The sequence below is a fragment of the Mirounga angustirostris genome, unplaced genomic scaffold (assembly GCF_029215605.1).
Source record: "Mirounga angustirostris isolate CCGP_5_RB_7025 unplaced genomic scaffold, mMirAng1.0.hap1 SCAF_4, whole genome shotgun sequence".
NCBI classification, from domain to species: domain Eukaryota; kingdom Metazoa; phylum Chordata; class Mammalia; order Carnivora; family Phocidae; genus Mirounga; species Mirounga angustirostris.
The window spans coordinates 83124423-83146615 of NW_026991712.1; positions in this window are offsets into that span (position 1 = coordinate 83124423).

Consider the following 22193-nt stretch of genomic DNA (forward strand, 5'->3'; position numbering starts at 1 on the left):
GGCCGGTGCGGAAGGCCGCTCTCAACTCACCTCTTGTGGAGGAGGCCGGTCCCCTTGCCCCGGGTGTGTCTGCAGGCCTAAAGCCAAGCACCTAAGTCGAAGGAACAAGTGGGTAGAGAATTCCTGCTTCAGCGAAAAGAGGCCTTCCCGAGGCTGGAAGCACTTTGCTGTGTGCATGCGTGAGAGAACGGCAAGGGAGTCCCCAACCATTCTCCGTGGGAGACTCAGGCCCCGGAAGAAGGCCGAGCACGACCCCTCGGTGGTGTCATGGTCTGTGGGGGGAAGCAGTTTACTCTGCACTGTGGGTGAGAGCCTGGGGACGGGTTCCATACGTAAACTCGTTGGAGAAACAGGCCGGTGCAGAAGGCAGCTGTCAGCTCCCTCCTGGGTTACGGGGCTGGTACCGTTGCCCCGTGTGTGCCTGCAGGCCTAAAGCCAAGCACCTAAGTCGAAGGAACAAGTGTGGAGAGAATTCCTGCTTCAGCGGAAACAGGCCTTCCTGAGGCTGGAAGCATGTGGCTGTGTGCATGCGTGAGCGCGCTGCAACGGAGTCCCAAACCATTTTCCGTGGGAGCCTCAGGCCGCTGCAGAAGGCAGCGCACGGCTCCCCACTAGTTTCATGAAGCTAGCGCTGCGGCCCCACTTCTGCATGGAAGTCTAATCGCTTGCGTTCTACCTCGAAGAAACAACAGTGTACAGAAACCGTGCTTTGGCTACCGTTTATGCTGCATTGTGGGTGAGGGCCTGGGGGGCGGGTTCCATAGGTAAAATCGAGGCAGAACCAGGCCGGCGCCGAAGGCAGCTGTCAACTCACTCCTTGTTTCCGAGGCTGGTACCGTTGCCCCGTACGTGCGCCTGCAGGCCTAAAGCCAAGCCCCTGAGTCGAAGGAACAAGTGTGTGGAGAATTCCTGCTTCAGCGAAAAGAGGCCTTCCCGAGGCTGGAAGCATGGTGCTGTGTGCATGCGTGAGAGAACGGCAAGGGAGTCCCCAACCATTTTCCGCGGGAGACTCAGGCCCCGGAAGAAGGCAGAGCACGACCCCCCACTGGTGTCGTGGTCTGTGGGAGGAAGCAGTTTACTCTGCACTGTGGGTGAGGGCCTGGGGACGGGTTCCATACGTAAACTCGATGGAGAAACAGGCCGGTGCAGAAGGCAGCTGTCAGCTCCCTCCTTGTTTACGAGGCTGGTACCGTTGCCCCGTGTGTGCCTGCAGGCCTAAAGCAAGCACCTAAGTGGAAGGAACAAGTCTGCAGAGAATTCCTGCTTCAGCGAAAAGAGGCCTTCCTGAGGCTGGAAGCATGTGGCTGTGTGCATGCGTGAGAGGACTGCAAGGGAGTCCCAAAACATTTTCCGTGGGAGACTCAGGCCCCGGAAGAAAGCAGAGCACGACTCCCCACTGGTGTCATGGTCTGTGGGAGGAAGCAGTTTACCGTGTACTGTAGCTGAGAGCCTGGGGAACGGGTTCCATACGTGAAATCGAGGGAGCAACAAGGCCGGCGCGGAAGGCAGCTCTCAACTCACCTCTTGTTTCCGCGCCTGGTACCGTTGCCCCGTGTGTGCGTGCAGGCTTGAAGGCAACCCCCTAACTCGAAGGAACAACTCTGCTGAGAACCCGTGCTTCAGCCCAAAGAGCCGTTCCTGCGGGTGCAAGCATTTTGCCGTGGGAATGCGTGAGAGCACTGCAAGGGGGTCCGGAGGCATTTGCCGAGTGAGACTCAGGCCCTGGCCGAAGGCAGCACACGACTCCCCACTTGTTTCAGGAAGCTAGCTCTGCGGCCTCACTTCCGCATGGAAGCCGAATCGCTAGCGTTCGAACTCGAAGAGACAACACGGTAGAGAAACCGTGCTTTAGCTGCCATCCACCTCTCTGAGGGGGGAAGCAGTTTCCAGGCTACCGTGGGGGAGAGCCTGGGGAACGGGTTCCTCACGTGAAACCGAGGGAGAAGAAGCCCGGGTCAGAAGGCACCTCTCGAGTCCGCTCTTGTTACCTGAAGCTCACCCTTACTGCCCCATGCGTGCCTAGGAATGCTAAGGGCTCCACGCTGATTTGGCAGAAAGAAGCCAGTAAAGCAGCCCGGCTTCAGCTCATTCAGTGCCTCTCCACAGGGTGGCAGCCTTTTCAACTCTGCTTCAGGGCAAACGTGGGGAGTGAGTCCCAGCAGAATTCCGAGGGAGAAAGAAGCATGGGCAGAAGGCACCCCTCGACTCAACTCTTGTTTCGGGAACCTAGGTCGGCTCTCCCGCGGGTGCGTGGAGTCCTACGGGCCGTCCACCCGACGCAAAGGAACAACACTGGAGAGAACCCGTGCCTCGGCACAGATCGCCCTTCCTGAGCGTGAACTTCATCTCGTGTGTGTTTCTGTGAACGCATGAGAAAGGGAACCCAAACGGAACCCGGAGTGAGAAGCAGGCCTGTAATGAAGGCTGCTGTCGACTCCGCTGTTGTTTTAGGAGATCCGCCCTGCCCTGCCCTGGGTGCCTGGATGCCTGGTTACCGGGCTACTAACACCAAGCATCGATGCTAGAGAGTTCCTGCGCTTTAGTTAACATTGCCGTTCCTGAAGCCAGAGGAATTTCACAGTGCTCGTGGAGGAGAGACGGGGGAAAGGGTCCCCTCCGTGAAATGGAGCGGGAAACAGGCCGGTGCGGAAGGCCGCTCTCAACTCACCTCTTGTGGAGGAGGCCGGTCCCCTTGCCCCGGGTGTGCCTGCAGGCCTAAAGCCAAGCACCTAAGTCGAAGGAACAAGTGGGTAGAGAATTCCTGCTTCAGCGAAAAGAGGCCTTCCCGAGGCTGGAAGCACTTTGCTGTGTGCATGCGTGAGAGAACGGCAAGGGAGTCCCCAACCATTCTCCGTGGGAGACTCAGGCCCCGGAAGAAGGCCGAGCACGACGCCTCGGTGGTGTCATGGTCTGTGGGGGGAAGCAGTTTACTCTGCACTGTGGGTGAGAGCCTGGGGACGGGTTCCATACGTAAACTCGATGGAGAAACAGGCCGGTGCAGAAGGCAGCTGTCAGCTCCCTCCTGGGTTACGGGGCTGGTACCGTTGCCCCGTGTGTGCCTGCAGGCCTAAAGCCAAGCACCTAAGTCGAAGGAACAAGTGTGGAGAGAATTCCTGCTTCAGCGGAAACAGGCCTTCCTGAGGCTGGAAGCATGTGGCTGTGTGCATGCGTGAGCGCGCTGCAACGGAGTCCGAAACCATTTTCCGTGGGAGCCTCAGGCCGCTGCAGAAGGCAGCGCACGGCTCCCCACTACTTTCATGAAGCTAGCGCTGCGGCCCCACTTCTGCATGGAAGTCTAATCGCTTGCGTTCTACCTCGAAGAAACAACAGTGTACAGAAACCGTGCTTTGGCTACCGTCGACCTCTCTGTGGGAGGAAGCAGTTTATGCTGCAGTGTGGGTGAGGGCCTGGGGGGCGGGTTCCATAGGTAAAATCGAGGCAGAACCAGGCCGGCGCCGAAGGCAGCTGTCAACTCACTCCTTGTTTCCGAGGCTGGTACCGTTGCCCCGTACGTGCGCCTGCAGGCCTAAAGCCAAGCCCCTGAGTCGAAGGAACAAGTGTGTGGAGAATTCCTGCTTCAGCGAAAAGAGGCCTTCCCGAGGCTGGGAGCATGGTGCTGTGTGCATGCGTGAGAGAACGGCAAGGGAGTCCCCAACCATTTTCCGCGGGAGACTCAGGCCCCGGAAGAAGGCAGAGCACGACCCCCCACTGGTGTCGTGGTCTGTGGGAGGAAGCAGTTTACTCTGCACTGTGGGTGAGGGCCTGGGGACGGGTTCCATACGTAACCTCGATGGAGAAACAGGCCGGTGCAGAAGGCAGCTGTCAGCTCCCTCCTTGTTTACGAGGCTGGTACCGTTGCCCCGTGTGTGCCTGCAGGCCTAAAGCCAAGCACCAAAGTGGAAGGAACAAGTCTGCAGAGAATTCCTGCTTCAGCGAAAAGAGGCCTTCCTGAGGCTGGAAGCATGTGGCTGTGTGCATGCGTGAGAGGACTGCAAGGGAGTCCCAAAACATTTTCCGTGGGAGACTCAGGCCCCGGAAGAAAGCAGAGCACGACTCCCCACTGGTGTCATGGTCTGTGGGAGGAAGCAGTTTACCGTGTACTGTAGCTGAGAGCCTGGGGAACGGGTTCCATACGTGAAATCGAGGGAGCAACAAGGCCGGCGCGGAAGGCAGCTCTCAACTCACCTCTTGTTTCCGCGCCTGGTACCGTTGCCCCGTGTGTGCGTGCAGGCTTGAAGGCAACCCCCTAACTCGAAGGAACAACTCTGCTGAGAACCCGTGCTTCAGCCCAAAGAGCCGTTCCTGCGGGTGCAAGCATTTTGCCGTGGGAATGCGTGAGTGCACTGCAAGGGGGTCCGGAGGCATTTGCCGAGTGAGACTCAGGCCCTGGCCGAAGGCAGCACACGACTCCCCACTTGTTTCAGGAAGCTAGCTCTGCGGCCTCACTTCCGCATGGAAGCCGAATCGCTAGCGTTCGAACTCGAAGAGACAACACGGTAGAGAAACCGTGCTTTAGCTGCCATCCACCTCTCTGAGGGGGGAAGCAGTTTCCAGGCTACCGTGGGGGAGAGCCTGGGGAACGGGTTCCTCACGTGAAACCGAGGGAGAAGAAGCCCGGGTCAGAAGGCACCTCTCGAGTCCGCTCTTGTTACCTGAAGCTCACCCTTACTGCCCCATGCGTGCTTAGGAATGCTAAGGGCTCCACGCTGATTTGGCAGAAAAAAGCCGGTAAAGCAGCCCGGCTTCAGCTCATTCAGTGCCTCTCCACAGGGTGGCAGCCTTTTCAACTCTGCTTCAGGGCAAACGTGGGGAGTGAGTCCCAGCAGAATTCCGAGGGAGAAAGAAGCATGGGCAGAAGGCACCCCTCGACTCAACTCTTGTTTCGGGAACCTAGGTCGGCTCTCCCGCGGGTGCGTGGAGTCCTACGGGCCGTCCACCCGACGCAAAGGAACAACACTGGAGAGAACCCGTGCCTCGGCACAGATCGCCCTTCCTGAGCGTGAACTTCATCTCGTGTGTGTTTCTGTGAACGCATGAGAAAGGGAACCCAAACGGAACCCGGAGTGAGAAGCAGGCCTGTAAGGAAGGCTGCTGTCGACTCCGCTGTTGTTTTAGGAGATCCGCCCTGCCCTGCCCTGGGTGCCTGGATGCCTGGTTACCGGGCTACTAACACCAAGCATCGATGCTAGAGAGTTCCTGCGCTTTAGTTAACATTGCCGTTCCTGAAGCCAGAGGAATTTCACAGTGCTCGTGGAGGAGAGACGGGGGAAAGGGTCCCCTCCGTGAAATGGAGCGGGAAACAGGCCGGTGCGGAAGGCCGCTCTCAACTCACCTCTTGTGGAGGAGGCCGGTCCCCTTGCCCCGGGTGTGCCTGCAGGCCTAAAGCCAAGCACCTAAGTCGAAGGAACAAGTGGGTAGAGAATTCCTGCTTCAGCGAAAAGAGGCCTTCCCGAGGCTGGAAGCACTTTGCTGTGTGCATGCGTGAGAGAACGGCAAGGGAGTCCCCAACCATTCTCCGTGGGAGACTCAGGCCCCGGAAGAAGGCCGAGCACGACGCCTCGGTGGTGTCATGGTCTGTGGGGGGAAGCAGTTTACTCTGCACTGTGGGTGAGAGCCTGGGGACGGGTTCCATACGTAAACTCGATGGAGAAACAGGCCGGTGCAGAAGGCAGCTGTCAGCTCCCTCCTGGGTTACGGGGCTGGTACCGTTGCCCCGTGTGTGCCTGCAGGCCTAAAGCCAAGCACCTAAGTCGAAGGAACAAGTGTGGAGAGAATTCCTGCTTCAGCGGAAACAGGCCTTCCTGAGGCTGGAAGCATGTGGCTGTGTGCATGCGTGAGCGCGCTGCAACGGAGTCCCAAACCATTTTCCGTGGGAGCCTCAGGCCGCTGCAGAAGGCAGCGCACGGCTCCCCACTACTTTCATGAAGCTAGCGCTGCGGCCCCACTTCTGCATGGAAGTCTAATCGCTTGCATTCTACCTCGAAGAAAAAACAGTGTACAGAAACCGTGCTTTGGCTACCGTCGACCTCTCTGTGGGAGGAAGCAGTTTATGCTGCAGTGTGGGTGAGGGCCTGGGGGGCGGGTTCCATAGGTAAAATCGAGGCAGAACCAGGCCGGCGCCGAAGGCAGCTGTCAACTCACTCCTTGTTTCCGAGGCTGGTACCGTTGCCCCGTACGTGCGCCTGCAGGCCTAAAGCCAAGCCCCTGAGTCGAAGGAACAAGTGTGTGGAGAATTCCTGCTTCAGCGAAAAGAGGCCTTCCCGAGGCTGGGAGCATGGTGCTGTGTGCATGCGTGAGAGAACGGCAAGGGAGTCCCCAACCATTTTCCGCGGGAGACTCAGGCCCGGGAAGAAGGCAGAGCACGACCCCCCACTGGTGTCGTGGTCTGTGGGAGGAAGCAGTTTACTCTGCACTGTGGGTGAGGGCCTGGGGACGGGTTCCATACGTAAACTCGATGGAGAAACAGGCCGGTGCAGAAGGCAGCTGTCAGCTCCCTCCTTGTTTACGAGGCTGGTACCGTTGCCCCGTGTGTGCCTGCAGGCCTAAAGCCAAGCACCAAAGTGGAAGGAACAAGTCTGCAGAGAATTCCTGCTTCAGCGAAAAGAGGCCTTCCTGAGGCTGGAAGCATGTGGCTGTGTGCATGCGTGAGAGGACTGCAAGGGAGTCCCAAAACATTTTCCGTGGGAGACTCAGGCCCCGGAAGAAAGCAGAGCACGACTCCCCACTGGTGTCATGGTCTGTGGGAGGAAGCAGTTTACCGTGTACTGTAGCTGAGAGCCTGGGGAACGGGTTCCATACGTGAAATCGAGGGAGCAACAAGGCCGGCGCGGAAGGCAGCTCTCAACTCACCTCTTGTTTCCGCGCCTGGTACCGTTGCCCCGTGTGTGCGTGCAGGCTTGAAGGCAACCCCCTAACTCGAAGGAACAACTCTGCTGAGAACCCGTGCTTCAGCCCAAAGAGCCGTTCCTGCGGGTGCAAGCATTTTGCCGTGGGAATGCGTGAGAGCACTGCAAGGGGGTCCGGAGGCATTTGCCGAGTGAGACTCAGGCCCTGGCCGAAGGCAGCACACGACTCCCCACTTGTTTCAGGAAGCTAGCTCTGCGGCCTCACTTCCGCATGGAAGCCATATCGCTAGCGTTCGAACTCGAAGAGACAACACGGTAGAGAAACCGTGCTTTAGCTGCCATCCACCTCTCTGATGGGGGAAGCAGTTTCCAGGCTACCGTGGGGGAGAGCCTGGGGAACGGGTTCCTCACGTGAAACCGAGGGAGAAGAAGCCCGGGCCAGAAGGCACGTCTCGAGTCCGCTCTTGTTACCTGAAGCTCACCCTTACTGCCCCATGCGTGCCTAGGAATGCTAAGGGCTCCACGCTGATTTGGCAGAAAGAAGCCGGTAAAGCAGCCCGGCTTCAGCTCATTCAGTGCCTCTCCACAGGTTGGCAGCCTTTTCAACTCTGCTTCAGGGCAAACGTGGGGAGTGAGTCCCAGCAGAATTCCGAGGGAGAAAGAAGCATGGGCAGAAGGCACCCCTCGACTCAACTCTTGTTTCGGGAACCTAGGTCGGCTCTCCCGCGGGTGCGTGGAGTCCTACGGGCCGTCCACCCGACGCAAAGGAACAACACTGGAGAGAACCCGTGCCTCGGCACAGATCGCCCTTCCTGAGCGTGAACTTCATCTCGTGTGTGTTTCTGTGAACGCATGAGAAAGGGAACCCAAACGGAACCCGGAGTGAGAAGCAGGCCTGTAAGGAAGGCTGCTGTCGACTCCGCTGTTGTTTTAGGAGATCCGCCCTGCCCTGCCCTGGGTGCCTGGATGCCTGGTTACCGGGCTACTAACACCAAGCATCGATGCTAGAGAGTTCCTGCGCTTTAGTTAACATTGCCGTTCCTGAAGCCAGAGGAATTTCACAGTGCTCGTGGAGGAGAGACGGGGGAAAGGGTCCCCTCCGTGAAATGGAGCGGGAAACAGGCCGGTGCGGAAGGCCGCTCTCAACTCACCTCTTGTGGAGGAGGCCGGTCCCCTTGCCCCGGGTGTGCCTGCAGGCCTAAAGCCAAGCACCTAAGTCGAAGGAACAAGTGGGTAGAGAATTCCTGCTTCAGCGAAAAGAGGCCTTCCCGAGGCTGGAAGCACTTTGCTGTGTGCATGCGTGAGAGAACGGCAAGGGAGTCCCCAACCATTCTCCGTGGGAGACTCAGGCCCCGGAAGAAGGCCGAGCACGACCCCTCGGTGGTGTCATGGTCTGTGGGGGGAAGCAGTTTACTCTGCACTGTGGGTGAGAGCCTGGGGACGGGTTCCATACGTAAACTCGATGGAGAAACAGGCCGGTGCAGAAGGCAGCTGTCAGCTCCCTCCTGGGTTACGGGGCTGGTACCGTTGCCCCGTGTGTGCCTGCAGGCCTAAAGCCAAGCACCTAAGTCGAAGGAACAAGTGTGGAGAGAATTCCTGCTTCAGCGGAAACAGGCCTTCCTGAGGCTGGAAGCATGTGGCTGTGTGCATGCGTGAGCGCGCTGCAACGGAGTCCCAAACCATTTTCCGTGGGAGCCTCAGGCCGCTGCAGAAGGCAGCGCACGGCTCCCCACTAGTTTCATGAAGCTAGCGCTGCGGCCCCACTTCTGCATGGAAGTCTAATCGCTTGCGTTCTACCTCGAAGAAACAACAGTGTACAGAAACCGTGCTTTGGCTACCGTTTATGCTGCAGTGTGGGTGAGGGCCTGGGGGGCGGGTTCCATAGGTAAAATCGAGGCAGAACCAGGCCGGCGCCGAAGGCAGCTGTCAACTCACTCCTTGTTTCCGAGGCTGGTACCGTTGCCCCGTACGTGCGCCTGCAGGCCTAAAGCCAAGCCCCTGAGTCGAAGGAACAAGTGTGTGGAGAATTCCTGCTTCAGCGAAAAGAGGCCTTCCCGAGGCTGGAAGCATGGTGCTGTGTGCATGCGTGAGAGAACGGCAAGGGAGTCCCCAGCCATTTTCCGCGGGAGACTCAGGCCCCGGAAGAAGGCAGAGCACGACCCCCCACTGCTGTCGTGGTCTGTGGGAGGAAGCAGTTTACTCTGCACTGTGGGTGAGGGCCTGGGGACGGGTTCCATACGTAAACTCGATGGAGAAACAGGCCGGTGCAGAAGGCAGCTGTCAGCTCCCTCCTTGTTTACGAGGCTGGTACCGTTGCCCCGTGTGTGCCTGCAGGCCTAAAGCAAGCACCTAAGTGGAAGGAACAAGTCTGCAGAGAATTCCTGCTTCAGCGAAAAGAGGCCTTCCTGAGGCTGGAAGCATGTGGCTGTGTGCATGCGTGAGAGGACTGCAAGGGAGTCCCAAAACATTTTCCGTGGGAGACTCAGGCCCCGGAAGAAAGCAGAGCACGACTCCCCACTGGTGTCATGGTCTGTGGGAGGAAGCAGTTTACCGTGTACTGTAGCTGAGAGCCTGGGGAACGGGTTCCATACGTGAAATCGAGGGAGCAACAAGGCCGGCGCGGAAGGCAGCTCTCAACTCACCTCTTGTTTCCGCGCCTGGTACCGTTGCCCCGTGTGTGCGTGCAGGCTTGAAGGCAACCCCCTAACTCGAAGGAACAACTCTGCTGAGAACCCGTGCTTCAGCCCAAAGAGCCGTTCTTGCGGGTGCAAGCATTTTGCCGTGGGAATGCGTGAGTGCACTGCAAGGGGGTCCGGAGGCATTTGCCGAGTGAGACTCAGGCCCTGGCCGAAGGCAGCACACGACTCCCCACTTGTTTCAGGAAGCTAGCTCTGCGGCCTCACTTCCGCATGGAAGCCGAATCGCTAGCGTTCGAACTCGAAGAGACAACACGGTAGAGAAACCGTGCTTTAGCTGCCATCCACCTCTCTGAGGGGGGAGCAGTTTCCAGGCTACCGTGGGGGAGAGCCTTGGGAACGGGTTCCTCACGTGAAACCGAGGGAGAAGAAGCCCGGGCCAGAAGGCACCTCTCGAGTCCGCTCTTGTTACCTGAAGCTCACCCTTACTGCCCCATGCGTGCCTAGGAATGCTAAGGGCTCCACGCTGATTTGGCAGAAAAAAGCCGGTAAAGCAGCCCGGCTTCAGCTCATTCAGTGCCTCTCCACAGGGTGGCAGCCTTTTCAACTCTGCTTCAGGGCAAACGTGGGGAGTGAGTCCCAGCAGAATTCCGAGGGAGAAAGAAGCATGGGCAGAAGGCACCCCTCGACTCAACTCTTGTTTCGGGAACCTAGGTCGGCTCTCCCGCGGGTGCGTGGAGTCCTACGGGCCGTCCACCCGACGCATAGGAACAACACTGGAGAGAACCCGTGCCTCGGCACAGATCGCCCTTCCTGAGCGTGAACTTCATCTCGTGTGTGTTTCTGTGAACGCATGAGAAAGGGAACCCAAACGGAACCCGGAGTGAGAAGCAGGCCTGTAAGGAAGGCTGCTGTCGACTCCGCTGTTATTTTAGGAGATCCGCCCTGCCCTGCCCTGGGTGCCTGGATGCCTGGTTACCGGGCTACTAACACCAAGCATCGATGCTAGAGAGTTCCTGCGCTTTAGTTAACATTGCCGTTCCTGAAGCCAGAGGAATTTCACAGAGCTCGTGGAGGAGAGACGGGGGAAAGGGTCCCCTCCGTGAAATGGAGCGGGAAACAGGCCGGTGCGGAAGGCCGCTCTCAACTCACCTCTTGTGGAGGAGGCCGGTCCCCTTGCCCCGGGTGTGCCTGCAGGCCTAAAGCCAAGCACCTAAGTCGAAGGAACAAGTGGGTAGAGAATTCCTGCTTCAGCGAAAAGAGGCCTTCCCGAGGCTGGAAGCACTTTGCTGTGTGCATGCGTGAGAGAACGGCAAGGGAGTCCCCAACCATTCTCCGTGGGAGACTCAGGCCCCGGAAGAAGGCCGAGCACGACCCCTCGGTGGTGTCATGGTCTGTGGGGGGAAGCAGTTTACTCTGCACTGTGGGTGAGAGCCTGGGGACGGGTTCCATACGTAAACTCGATGGAGAAACAGGCCGGTGCAGAAGGCAGCTGTCAGCTCCCTCCTGGGTTACGGGGCTGGTACCGTTGCCCCGTGTGTGCCTGCAGGCCTAAAGCCAAGCACTTAAGTCGAAGGAACAAGTGTGGAGAGAATTCCTGCTTCAGCGGAAACAGGCCTTCCTGAGGCTGGAAGCATGTGGCTGTGTGCATGCGTGAGCGCGCTGCAACGGAGTCCCAAACCATTTTCCGTGGGAGCCTCAGGCCGCTGCCGAAGGCAGCGCACGACTCCCTACTAGTTTCATGAAGCTAGCGCTGCGGCCCCACTTCTGCATGGAAGTCAAATCGCTTGCGTTCTACCTCGAAGAAAAAACAGTGTACAGAAACCGTGCTTTGGCTACCGTTTATGCTGCAGTGTGGGTAAGGGCCTGGGGGGCGGGTTCCATAGGTAAAATCGAGGCAGAACCAGGCCGGCGCCGAAGGGAGCTGTCAACTCACTCCTTGTTTCCGAGGCTGGTACCGTTGCCCCGTACGTGCGCCTGCAGGCCTAAAGCCAAGCCCCTGAGTCGAAGGAACAAGTGTGTGGAGAATTCCTGCTTCAGCGAAAAGAGGCCTTCCCGAGGCTGGAAGCATGGTGCTGTGTGCATGCGTGAGAGAACGGCAAGGGAGTCCCCAACCATTTTCCGCGAGAGACTCAGGCCCCGGAAGAAGGCAGAGCACGACCCCCCACTGGTGTCGTGGTCTGTGGGAGGAAGCAGTTTACTCTGCACTGTGGGTGAGGGCCTGGGGACGGGTTCCATACGTAAACTCGATGGAGAAACAGGCCGGTGCAGAAGGCAGCTGTCAGCTCCCTCCTTGTTTACGAGGCTGGTACCGTTGCCCCGTGTGTGCCTGCAGACCTAAAGCCAAGCACCTAAGTGGAAGGAACAAGTCTGCAGAGAATTCCTGCTTCAGCGAAAAGAGGCCTTCCTGAGGCTGGAAGCATGTGGCTGTGTGCATGCGTGAGAGGACTGCAAGGGAGTCCCAAAACATTTTCCGTGGGAGACTCAGGCCCCGGAAGAAAGCAGAGCACGACTCCCCACTGGTGTCATGGTCTGTGGGAGGAAGCAGTTTACCGTGTACTGTAGCTGAGAGCCTGGGGAACGGGTTCCATACGTGAAATCGAGGGAGCAACAAGGCCGGCGCGGAAGGCAGCTCTCAACTCACCTCTTGTTTCCGCGCCTGGTACCGTTGCCCCGTGTGTGCGTGCAGGCTTGAAGGCAACCCCCTAACTCGAAGGAACAACTCTGCTGAGAACCCGTGCTTCAGCCCAAAGAGCCGTTCTTGCGGGTGCAAGCATTTTGCCGTGGGAATGCGTGAGTGCACTGCAAGGGGGTCCGGAGGCATTTGCCGAGTGAGACTCAGGCCCTGGCCGAAGGCAGCACACGACTCCCCACTTGTTTCAGGAAGCTAGCTCTGCGGCCTCACTTCCGCATGGAAGCCGAATCGCTAGCGTTCGAACTCGAAGAGACAACACGGTAGAGAAACCGTGCTTTAGCTGCCATCCACCTCTCTGAGGGGGGAGCAGTTTCCAGGCTACCGTGGGGGAGAGCCTTGGGAACGGGTTCCTCACGTGAAACCGAGGGAGAAGAAGCCCGGGCCAGAAGGCACCTCTCGAGTCCGCTCTTGTTACCTGAAGCTCACCCTTACTGCCCCATGCGTGCCTAGGAATGCTAAGGGCTCCACGCTGATTTGGCAGAAAAAAGCCGGTAAAGCAGCCCGGCTTCAGCTCATTCAGTGCCTCTCCACAGGGTGGCAGCCTTTTCAACTCTGCTTCAGGGCAAACGTGGGGAGTGAGTCCCAGCAGAATTCCGAGGGAGAAAGAAGCATGGGCAGAAGGCACCCCTCGACTCAACTCTTGTTTCGGGAACCTAGGTCGGCTCTCCCGCGGGTGCGTGGAGTCCTACGGGCCGTCCACCCGACGCATAGGAACAACACTGGAGAGAACCCGTGCCTCGGCACAGATCGCCCTTCCTGAGCGTGAACTTCATCTCGTGTGTGTTTCTGTGAACGCATGAGAAAGGGAACCCAAACGGAACCCGGAGTGAGAAGCAGGCCTGTAAGGAAGGCTGCTGTCGACTCCGCTGTTATTTTAGGAGATCCGCCCTGCCCTGCCCTGGGTGCCTGGATGCCTGGTTACCGGGCTACTAACACCAAGCATCGATGCTAGAGAGTTCCTGCGCTATAGTTAACATTGCCGTTCCTGAAGCCAGAGGAATTTCACAGAGCTCGTGGAGGAGAGACGGGGGAAAGGGTCCCCTCCGTGAAATGGAGCGGGAAACAGGCCGGTGCGGAAGGCCGCTCTCAACTCACCTCTTGTGGAGGAGGCCGGTCCCCTTGCCCCGGGTGTGCCTGCAGGCCTAAAGCCAAGCACCTAAGTCGAAGGAACAAGTGGGTAGAGAATTCCTGCTTCAGCGAAAAGAGGCCTTCCCGAGGCTGGAAGCACTTTGCTGTGTGCATGCGTGAGAGAACGGCAAGGGAGTCCCCAACCATTCTCCGTGGGAGACTCAGGCCCCGGAAGAAGGCCGAGCACGACCCCTCGGTGGTGTCATGGTCTGTGGGGGGAAGCAGTTTACTCTGCACTGTGGGTGAGAGCCTGGGGACGGGTTCCATACGTAAACTCGATGGAGAAACAGGCCGGTGCAGAAGGCAGCTGTCAGCTCCCTCCTGGGTTACGGGGCTGGTACCGTTGCCCCGTGTGTGCCTGCAGGCCTAAAGCCAAGCACTTAAGTCGAAGGAACAAGTGTGGAGAGAATTCCTGCTTCAGCGGAAACAGGCCTTCCTGAGGCTGGAAGCATGTGGCTGTGTGCATGCGTGAGCGCGCTGCAACGGAGTCCCAAACCATTTTCCGTGGGAGCCTCAGGCCGCTGCCGAAGGCAGCGCACGACTCCCTACTAGTTTCATGAAGCTAGCGCTGCGGCCCCACTTCTGCATGGAAGTCAAATCGCTTGCGTTCTACCTCGAAGAAACAACAGTGTACAGAAACCGTGCTTTGGCTACCGTTTATGCTGCAGTGTGGGTAAGGGCCTGGGGGGCGGGTTCCATAGGTAAAATCGAGGCAGAACCAGGCCGGCGCCGAAGGGAGCTGTCAACTCACTCCTTGTTTCCGAGGCTGGTACCGTTGCCCCGTACGTGCGCCTGCAGGCCTAAAGCCAAGCCCCTGAGTCGAAGGAACAAGTGTGTGGAGAATTCCTGCTTCAGCGAAAAGAGGCCTTCCCGAGGCTGGAAGCATGGTGCTGTGTGCATGCGTGAGAGAACGGCAAGGGAGTCCCCAACCATTTTCCGCGAGAGACTCAGGCCCCGGAAGAAGGCAGAGCACGACCCCCCACTGGTGTCGTGGTCTGTGGGAGGAAGCAGTTTACTCTGCACTGTGGGTGAGGGCCTGGGGACGGGTTCCATACGTAAACTCGATGGAGAAACAGGCCGGTGCAGAAGGCAGCTGTCAGCTCCCTCCTTGTTTACGAGGCTGGTACCGTTGCCCCGTGTGTGCCTGCAGACCTAAAGCCAAGCACCTAAGTGGAAGGAACAAGTCTGCAGAGAATTCCTGCTTCAGCGAAAAGAGGCCTTCCTGAGGCTGGAAGCATGTGGCTGTGTGCATGCGTGAGAGGACTGCAAGGGAGTCCCAAAACATTTTCCGTGGGAGACTCAGGCCCCGGAAGAAAGCAGAGCACGACTCCCCACTGGTGTCATGGTCTGTGGGAGGAAGCAGTTTACCGTGTACTGTAGCTGAGAGCCTGGGGAACGGGTTCCATACGTGAAATCGAGGGAGCAACAAGGCCGGCGCGGAATGCAGCTCTCAACTCACCTCTTGTTTCCACGCCTGGTACCGTTGCCCCGTGTGTGCGTGCAGGCTTGAAGGCAACCCCCTAACTCGAAGGAACAACTCTGCTGAGAACCCGTGCTTCAGCCCAAAGAGCCGTTCCTGCGGGTGCAAGCATTTTGCCGTGGGAATGCGTGAGTGCACTGCAAGGGGGTCCGGAGGCATTTGCCGAGTGAGACTCAGGCCCTGGCCGAAGGCAGCACACGACTCCCCACTTGTTTCAGGAAGCTAGCTCTGCGGCCTCACTTCCGCATGGAAGCCGAATCGCTAGCGTTCGAACTCGAAGAGACAACACGGTAGAGAAACCGTGCTTTAGCTGCCATCCACCTCTCTGAGGGGGGAAGCAGTTTCCAGGCTACCGTGGGGGAGAGCCTGGGGAACGGGTTCCTCACGTGAAACCGAGGGAGAAGAAGCCCGGGCCAGAAGGCACCTCTCGAGTCCGCTCTTGTTACCTGAAGCTCACCCTTACTGCCCCATGCGTGCCTAGGAATGCTAAGGGCTCCACGCTGATTTGGGAGAAAGAAGCCGGTAAAGCAGCCCGGCTTCAGCTCATTCAGTGCCTCTCCACAGGGTGGCAGCCTTTTCAACTCTGCTTCAGGGCAAACGTGGGGAGTGAGTCCCAGCAGAATTCCGAGGGAGAAAGAAGCATGGGCAGAAGGCACCCCTCGACTCAACTCTTGTTTCGGGAACCTAGGTCGGCTCTCCCGCGGGTGCGTGGAGTCCTACGGGCCGTCCACCCGACGCAAAGGAACAACACTGGAGAGAACCCGTGCCTCGGCACAGATCGCCCTTCCTGAGCGTGAACTTCATCTCGTGTGTGTTTCTGTGAACGCATGAGAAAGGGAACCCAAACGGAACCCGGAGTGAGAAGCAGGCCTGTAAGGAAGGCTGCTGTCGACTCCGCTGTTGTTTTAGGAGATCCGCCCTGCCCTGCCCTGGGTGCCTGGATGCCTGGTTACCGGGCTACTAACACCAAGCATCGATGCTAGAGAGTTCCTGCGCTTTAGTTAACATTGCCGTTCCTGAAGCCAGAGGAATTTCACAGTGCTCGTGGAGGAGAGACGGGGGAAAGGGTCCCCTCCGTGAAATGGAGCGGGAAACAGGCCGGTGCGGAAGGCCGCTCTCAACTCACCTCTTGTGGAGGAGGCCGGTCCCCTTGCCCCGGGTGTGCCTGCAGGCCTAAAGCCAAGCACCTAAGTCGAAGGAACAAGTGGGTAGAGAATTCCTGCTTCAGCGAAAAGAGGCCTTCCCGAGGCTGGAAGCACTTTGCTGTGTGCATGCGTGAGAGAACGGCAAGGGAGTCCCCAACCATTCTCCGTGGGAGACTCAGGCCCCGGAAGAAGGCCGAGCACGACCCCTCGGTGGTGTCATGGTCTGTGGGGGGAAGCAGTTTACTCTGCACTGTGGGTGAGAGCCTGGGGACGGGTTCCATACGTAAACTCGTTGGAGAAACAGGCCGGTGCAGAAGGCAGCTGTCAGCTCCCTCCTGGGTTACGGGGCTGGTACCGTTGCCCCGTGTGTGCCTGCAGGCCTAAAGCCAAGCACCTAAGTCGAAGGAACAAGTGTGGAGAGAATTCCTGCTTCAGCGGAAACAGGCCTTCCTGAGGCTGGAAGCATGTGGCTGTGTGCATGCGTGAGCGCGCTGCAACGGAGTCCCAAACCATTTTCCGTGGGAGCCTCAGGCCGCTGCAGAAGGCAGCGCACGGCTCCCCACTAGTTTCATGAAGCTAGCGCTGCGGCCGCACTTCTGCATGGAAGTCTAATCGCTTGCGTTCTACCTCGAAGAAACAACAGTGTACAGAAACCGTGCTTTGGCTACCGTTTATGCTGCAGTGTGGGTGAGGGCCTGGGGGGCGGGTTCCATAGGTAAAATCGAGGCAGAACCAGGCCGGCGCCGAAGGCAGCTGTCAACTCACTCCTTGTTTCCGAGGCTGGTACCGTTGCCCCGTACGTGCGCCTGCAGGCCTAAAGCCAAGCCCCTGAGTCGAAGGAACAAGTGTGTGGAGAATTCCTGCTTCAGCGAAAAGAGGCCTTCCCGAGGTTGGAAGCATGGTGCTGTGTGCATGCGTGAGAGAACGGCAAGGGAGTCCCCAACCATTTTCCGCGGGAGACTCAGGCCCCGGAAGAAGGCAGAGCACGACCCCCCACTGGTGTCGTGGTCTGTGGGAGGAAGCAGTTTACTCTGCACTGTGGGTGAGGGCCTGGGGACGGGTTCCATACGTAAACTCGATGGAGAAACAGGCCGGTGCAGAAGGCAGCTGTCAGCTCCCTCCTTGTTTACGAGGCTGGTACCGTTGCCCCGTGTGTGCCTGCAGGCCTAAAGCAAGCACCTAAGTGGAAGGAACAAGTCTGCAGAGAATTCCTGCTTCAGCGAAAAGAGGCCTTCCTGAGGCTGGAAGCATGTGGCTGTGTGCATGCGTGAGAGGACTGCAAGGGAGTCCCAAAACATTTTCCGTGGGAGACTCAGGCCCCGGAAGAAAGCAGAGCACGACTCCCCACTGTTGTCATGGTCTGTGGGAGGAAGCAGTTTACCGTGTACTGTAGCTGAGAGCCTGGGGAACGGGTTCCATACGTGAAATCGAGGGAGCAACAAGGCCGGCGCGGAAGGCAGCTCTCAACTCACCTCTTGTTTCCGCGCCTGGTACCGTTGCCCCGTGTGTGCGTGCAGGCTTGAAGGCAACCCCCTAACTCGAAGGAACAACTCTGCTGAGAACCCGTGCTTCAGCCCAAAGAGCCGTTCCTGCGGGTGCAAGCATTTTGCCGTGGGAATGCGTGAGTGCACTGCAAGGGGGTCCGGAGGCATTTGCCGAGTGAGACTCAGGCCCTGGCCGAAGGCAGCACACGACTCCCCACTTGTTTCAGGAAGCTAGCTCTGCGGCCTCACTTCCGCATGGAAGCCGAATCGCTAGCGTTCGAACTCGAAGAGACAACATGGTAGAGAAACCGTGCTTTAGCTGCCATCCACCTCTCTGAGGGGGGAAGCAGTTTCCAGGCTACCGTGGGGGAGAGCCTGGGGAACGGGTTCCTCACGTGAAACCGAGGGAGAAGAAGCCCGGGCCAGAAGGCACCTCTCGAGTCCGCTCTTGTTACCTGAAGCTCACCCTTACTGCCCCATGCGTGCCTAGGAATGCTAAGGGCTCCACGCTGATTTGGCAGAAAGAAGCCGGTAAAGCAGCCCGGCTTCAGCTCATTCAGTGCCTCTCCACAGGGTGGCAGCCTTTTCAACTCTGCTTCAGGGCAAACGTGGGGAGTGAGTCCCAGCAGAATTCCGAGGGAGAAAGAAGCATGGGCAGAAGGCACCCCTCGACTCAACTCTTGTTTCGGGAACCTAGGTCGGCTCTCCCGCGGGTGCGTGGAGTCCTACGGGCCGTCCACCCGACGCAAAGGAACAACACTGGAGAGAACCCGTGCCTCGGCACAGATCGCCCTTCCTGAGCGTGAACTTTATCTCGTGTGTGTTTCTGTGAACGCATGAGAAAGGGAACCCAAAAGGAACCCGGAGTGAGAAGCAGGCCTGTAAGGAAGGCTGCTGTCGACTCCGCTGTTGTTTTAGGAGATCCGCCCTGCCCTGCCCTGGGTGCCTGGATGCCTGGTTACCGGGCTACTAACACCAAGCATCGATGCTAGAGAGTTCCTGCGCTTTAGTTAACATTGCCGTTCCTGAAGCCAGAGGAATTTCACAGTGCTCGTGGAGGAGAGACGGGGGAAAGGGTCCCCTCCGTGAAATGGAGCGGGAAACAGGCCGGTGCGGAAGGCCGCTCTCAACTCACCTCTTGTGGAGGAGGCCGGTCCCCTTGCCCCGGGTGTGCCTGCAGGCCTAAAGCCAAGCACCTAAGTCGAAGGAACAAGTGGGTAGAGAATTCCTGCTTCAGCGAAAAGAGGCCTTCCCGAGGCTGGAAGCACTTTGCTGTGTGCATGCGTGAGAGAACGGCAAGGGAGTCCCCAACCATTCTCCGTGGGAGACTCAGGCCCCGGAAGAAGGCCGAGAACGACGCCTCGGTGGTGTCATGGTATGTGGGGGGAAGCAGTTTACTCTGCACTGTGGGTGAGAGCCTGGGGACGGGTTCCATACGTAAACTCGATGGAGAAACAGGCCGGTGCAGAAGGCAGCTGTCAGCTCCCTCCTGGGTTACGGGGCTGGTACCGTTGCCCCGTGTGTGCCTGCAGGCCTAAAGCCAAGCACCTAAGTCGAAGGAACAAGTGTGGAGAGAATTCCTGCTTCAGCGGAAACAGGCCTTCCTGAGGCTGGAAGCATGTGGCTGTGTGCATGCGTGAGCGCGCTGCAACGGAGTCCCAAACCATTTTCCGTGGGAGCCTCAGGCCGCTGCAGAAGGCAGCGCACGGCTCCCCACTACTTTCATGAAGCTAGCGCTGCGGCCCCACTTCTGCATGGAAGTCTAATCGCTTGCGTTCTACCTCGAAGAAAAAACAGTGTACAGAAACCGTGCTTTGGCTACCGTCGACCTCTCTGTGGGAGGAAGCAGTTTATGCTGCAGTGTGGGTGAGGGCCTGGGGGGCGGGTTCCATAGGTAAAATCGAGGCAGAACCAGGCCGGCGCCGAAGGCAGCTGTCAACTCACTCCTTGTTTCCGAGGCTGGTACCGTTGCCCCGTACGTGCGCCTGCAGGCCTAAAGCCAAGCCCCTGAGTCGAAGGAACAAGTGTGTGGAGAATTCCTGCTTCAGCGAAAAGAGGCCTTCCCGAGGCTGGGAGCATGGTGCTGTGTGCATGCGTGAGAGAACGGCAAGGGAGTCCCCAACCATTTTCCGCGGGAGACTCAGGCCCCGGAAGAAGGCAGAGCACGACCCCCCACTGGTGTCGTGGTCTGTGGGAGGAAGCAGTTTACTCTGCACTGTGGGTGAGGGCCTGGGGACGGGTTCCATACGTAAACTCGATGGAGAAACAGGCCGGTGCAGAAGGCAGCTGTCAGCTCCCTCCTTGTTTACGAGGCTGGTACCGTTGCCCCGTGTGTGCCTGCAGGCCTAAAGCCAAGCACCAAAGTGGAAGGAACAAGTCTGCAGAGAATTCCTGCTTCAGCGAAAAGAGGCCTTCCTGAGGCTGGAAGCATGTGGCTGTGTGCATGCGTGAGAGGACTGCAAGGGAGTCCCAAAACATTTTCCGTGGGAGACTCAGGCCCCGGAAGAAAGCAGAGCACGACTCCCCACTGGTGTCATGGTCTGTGGGAGGAAGCAGTTTACCGTGTACTGTAGCTGAGAGCCTGGGGAACGGGTTCCATACGTGAAATCGAGGGAGCAACAAGGCCGGCGCGGAAGGCAGCTCTCAACTCACCTCTTGTTTCCGCGCCTGGTACCGTTGCCCCGTGTGTGCGTGCAGGCTTGAAGGCAACCCCCTAACTCGAAGGAACAACTCTGCTGAGAACCCGTGCTTCAGCCCAAAGAGCCGTTCCTGCGGGTGCAAGCATTTTGCCGTGGGAATGCGTGAGAGCACTGCAAGGGGGTCCGGAGGCATTTGCCGAGTGAGACTCAGGCCCTGGCCGAAGGCAGCACACGACTCCCCACTTGTTTCAGGAAGCTAGCTCTGCGGCCTCACTTCCGCATGGAAGCCATATCGCTAGCGTTCGAACTCGAAGAGACAACACGGTAGAGAAACCGTGCTTTAGCTGCCATCCACCTCTCTGAGGGGGGAAGCAGTTTCCAGGCTACCGTGGGGGAGAGCCTGGGGAACGGGTTCCTCACGTGAAACCGAGGGAGAAGAAGCCCGGGCGAGAAGGCACCTCTCGAGTCCGCTCTTGTTACCTGAAGCTCACCCTTACTGCCCCATCGTGCCTAGGAATGCTAAGGGCTCCACGCTGATTTGGCAGAAAGAAGCCGGTAAAGCAGCCCGGCTTCAGCTCATTCAGTGCCTCTCCACAGGGTGGCAGCCTTTTCAACTCTGCTTCAGGGCAAACGTGGGGAGTGAGTCCCAGCAGAATTCCGAGGGAGAAAGAAGCATGGGCAGAAGGCACCCCTCGACTCAACTCTTGTTTCGGGAACCTAGGTCGGCTCTCCCGCGGGTGCGTGGAGTCCTACGGGCCGTCCACCCGACGCAAAGGAACAACACTGGAGAGAACCCGTGCCTCGGCACAGATCGCCCTTCCTGAGCGTGAACTTCATCTCGTGTGTGTTTCTGTGAACGCATGAGAAAGGGAACCCAAACGGAACCCGGAGTGAGAAGCAGGCCTGTAAGGAAGGCTGCTCTCGACTCCGCTGTTGTTTTAGGAGATCCGCCCTGCCCTGCCCTGGGTGCCTGGATGCCTGGTTACCGGGCTACTAACACCAAGCATCGATGCTAGAGAGTTCCTGCGCTTTAGTTAACATTGCCGTTCCTGAAGCCAGAGGAATTTCACAGTGCTCGTGGAGGAGAGACGGGGGAAAGGGTCCCCTCCGTGAAATGGAGCGGGAAACAGGCCGGTGCGGAAGGCCGCTCTCAACTCACCTCTTGTGGAGGAGGCCGGTCCCCTTGCCCCGGGTGTGTCTGCAGGCCTAAAGCCAAGCACCTAAGTCGAAGGAACAAGTGGGTAGAGAATTCCTGCTTCAGCGAAAAGAGGCCTTCCCGAGGCTGGAAGCACTTTGCTGTGTGCATGCGTGAGAGAACGGCAAGGGAGTCCCCAACCATTCTCCGTGGGAGACTCAGGCCCCGGAAGAAGGCCGAGCACGACCCCTCGGTGGTGTCATGGTCTGTGGGGGGAAGCAGTTTACTCTGCACTGTGGGTGAGAGCCTGGGGACGGGTTCCATACGTAAACTCGTTGGAGAAACAGGCCGGTGCAGAAGGCAGCTGTCAGCTCCCTCCTGGGTTACGGGGCTGGTACCGTTGCCCCGTGTGTGCCTGCAGGCCTAAAGCCAAGCACCTAAGTCGAAGGAACAAGTGTGGAGAGAATTCCTGCTTCAGCGGAAACAGGCCTTCCTGAGGCTGGAAGCATGTGGCTGTGTGCATGCGTGAGCGCGCTGCAACGGAGTCCCAAACCATTTTCCGTGGGAGCCTCAGGCCGCTGCAGAAGGCAGCGCACGGCTCCCCACTAGTTTCATGAAGCTAGCGCTGCGGCCCCACTTCTGCATGGAAGTCTAATCGCTTGCGTTCTACCTCGAAGAAACAACAGTGTACAGAAACCGTGCTTTGGCTACCGTTTATGCTGCATTGTGGGTGAGGGCCTGGGGGGCGGGTTCCATAGGTAAAATCGAGGCAGAACCAGGCCGGCGCCGAAGGCAGCTGTCAACTCACTCCTTGTTTCCGAGGCTGGTACCGTTGCCCCGTACGTGCGCCTGCAGGCCTAAAGCCAAGCCCCTGAGTCGAAGGAACAAGTGTGTGGAGAATTCCTGCTTCAGCGAAAAGAGGCCTTCCCGAGGCTGGAAGCATGGTGCTGTGTGCATGCGTGAGAGAACGGCAAGGGAGTCCCCAACCATTTTCCGCGGGAGACTC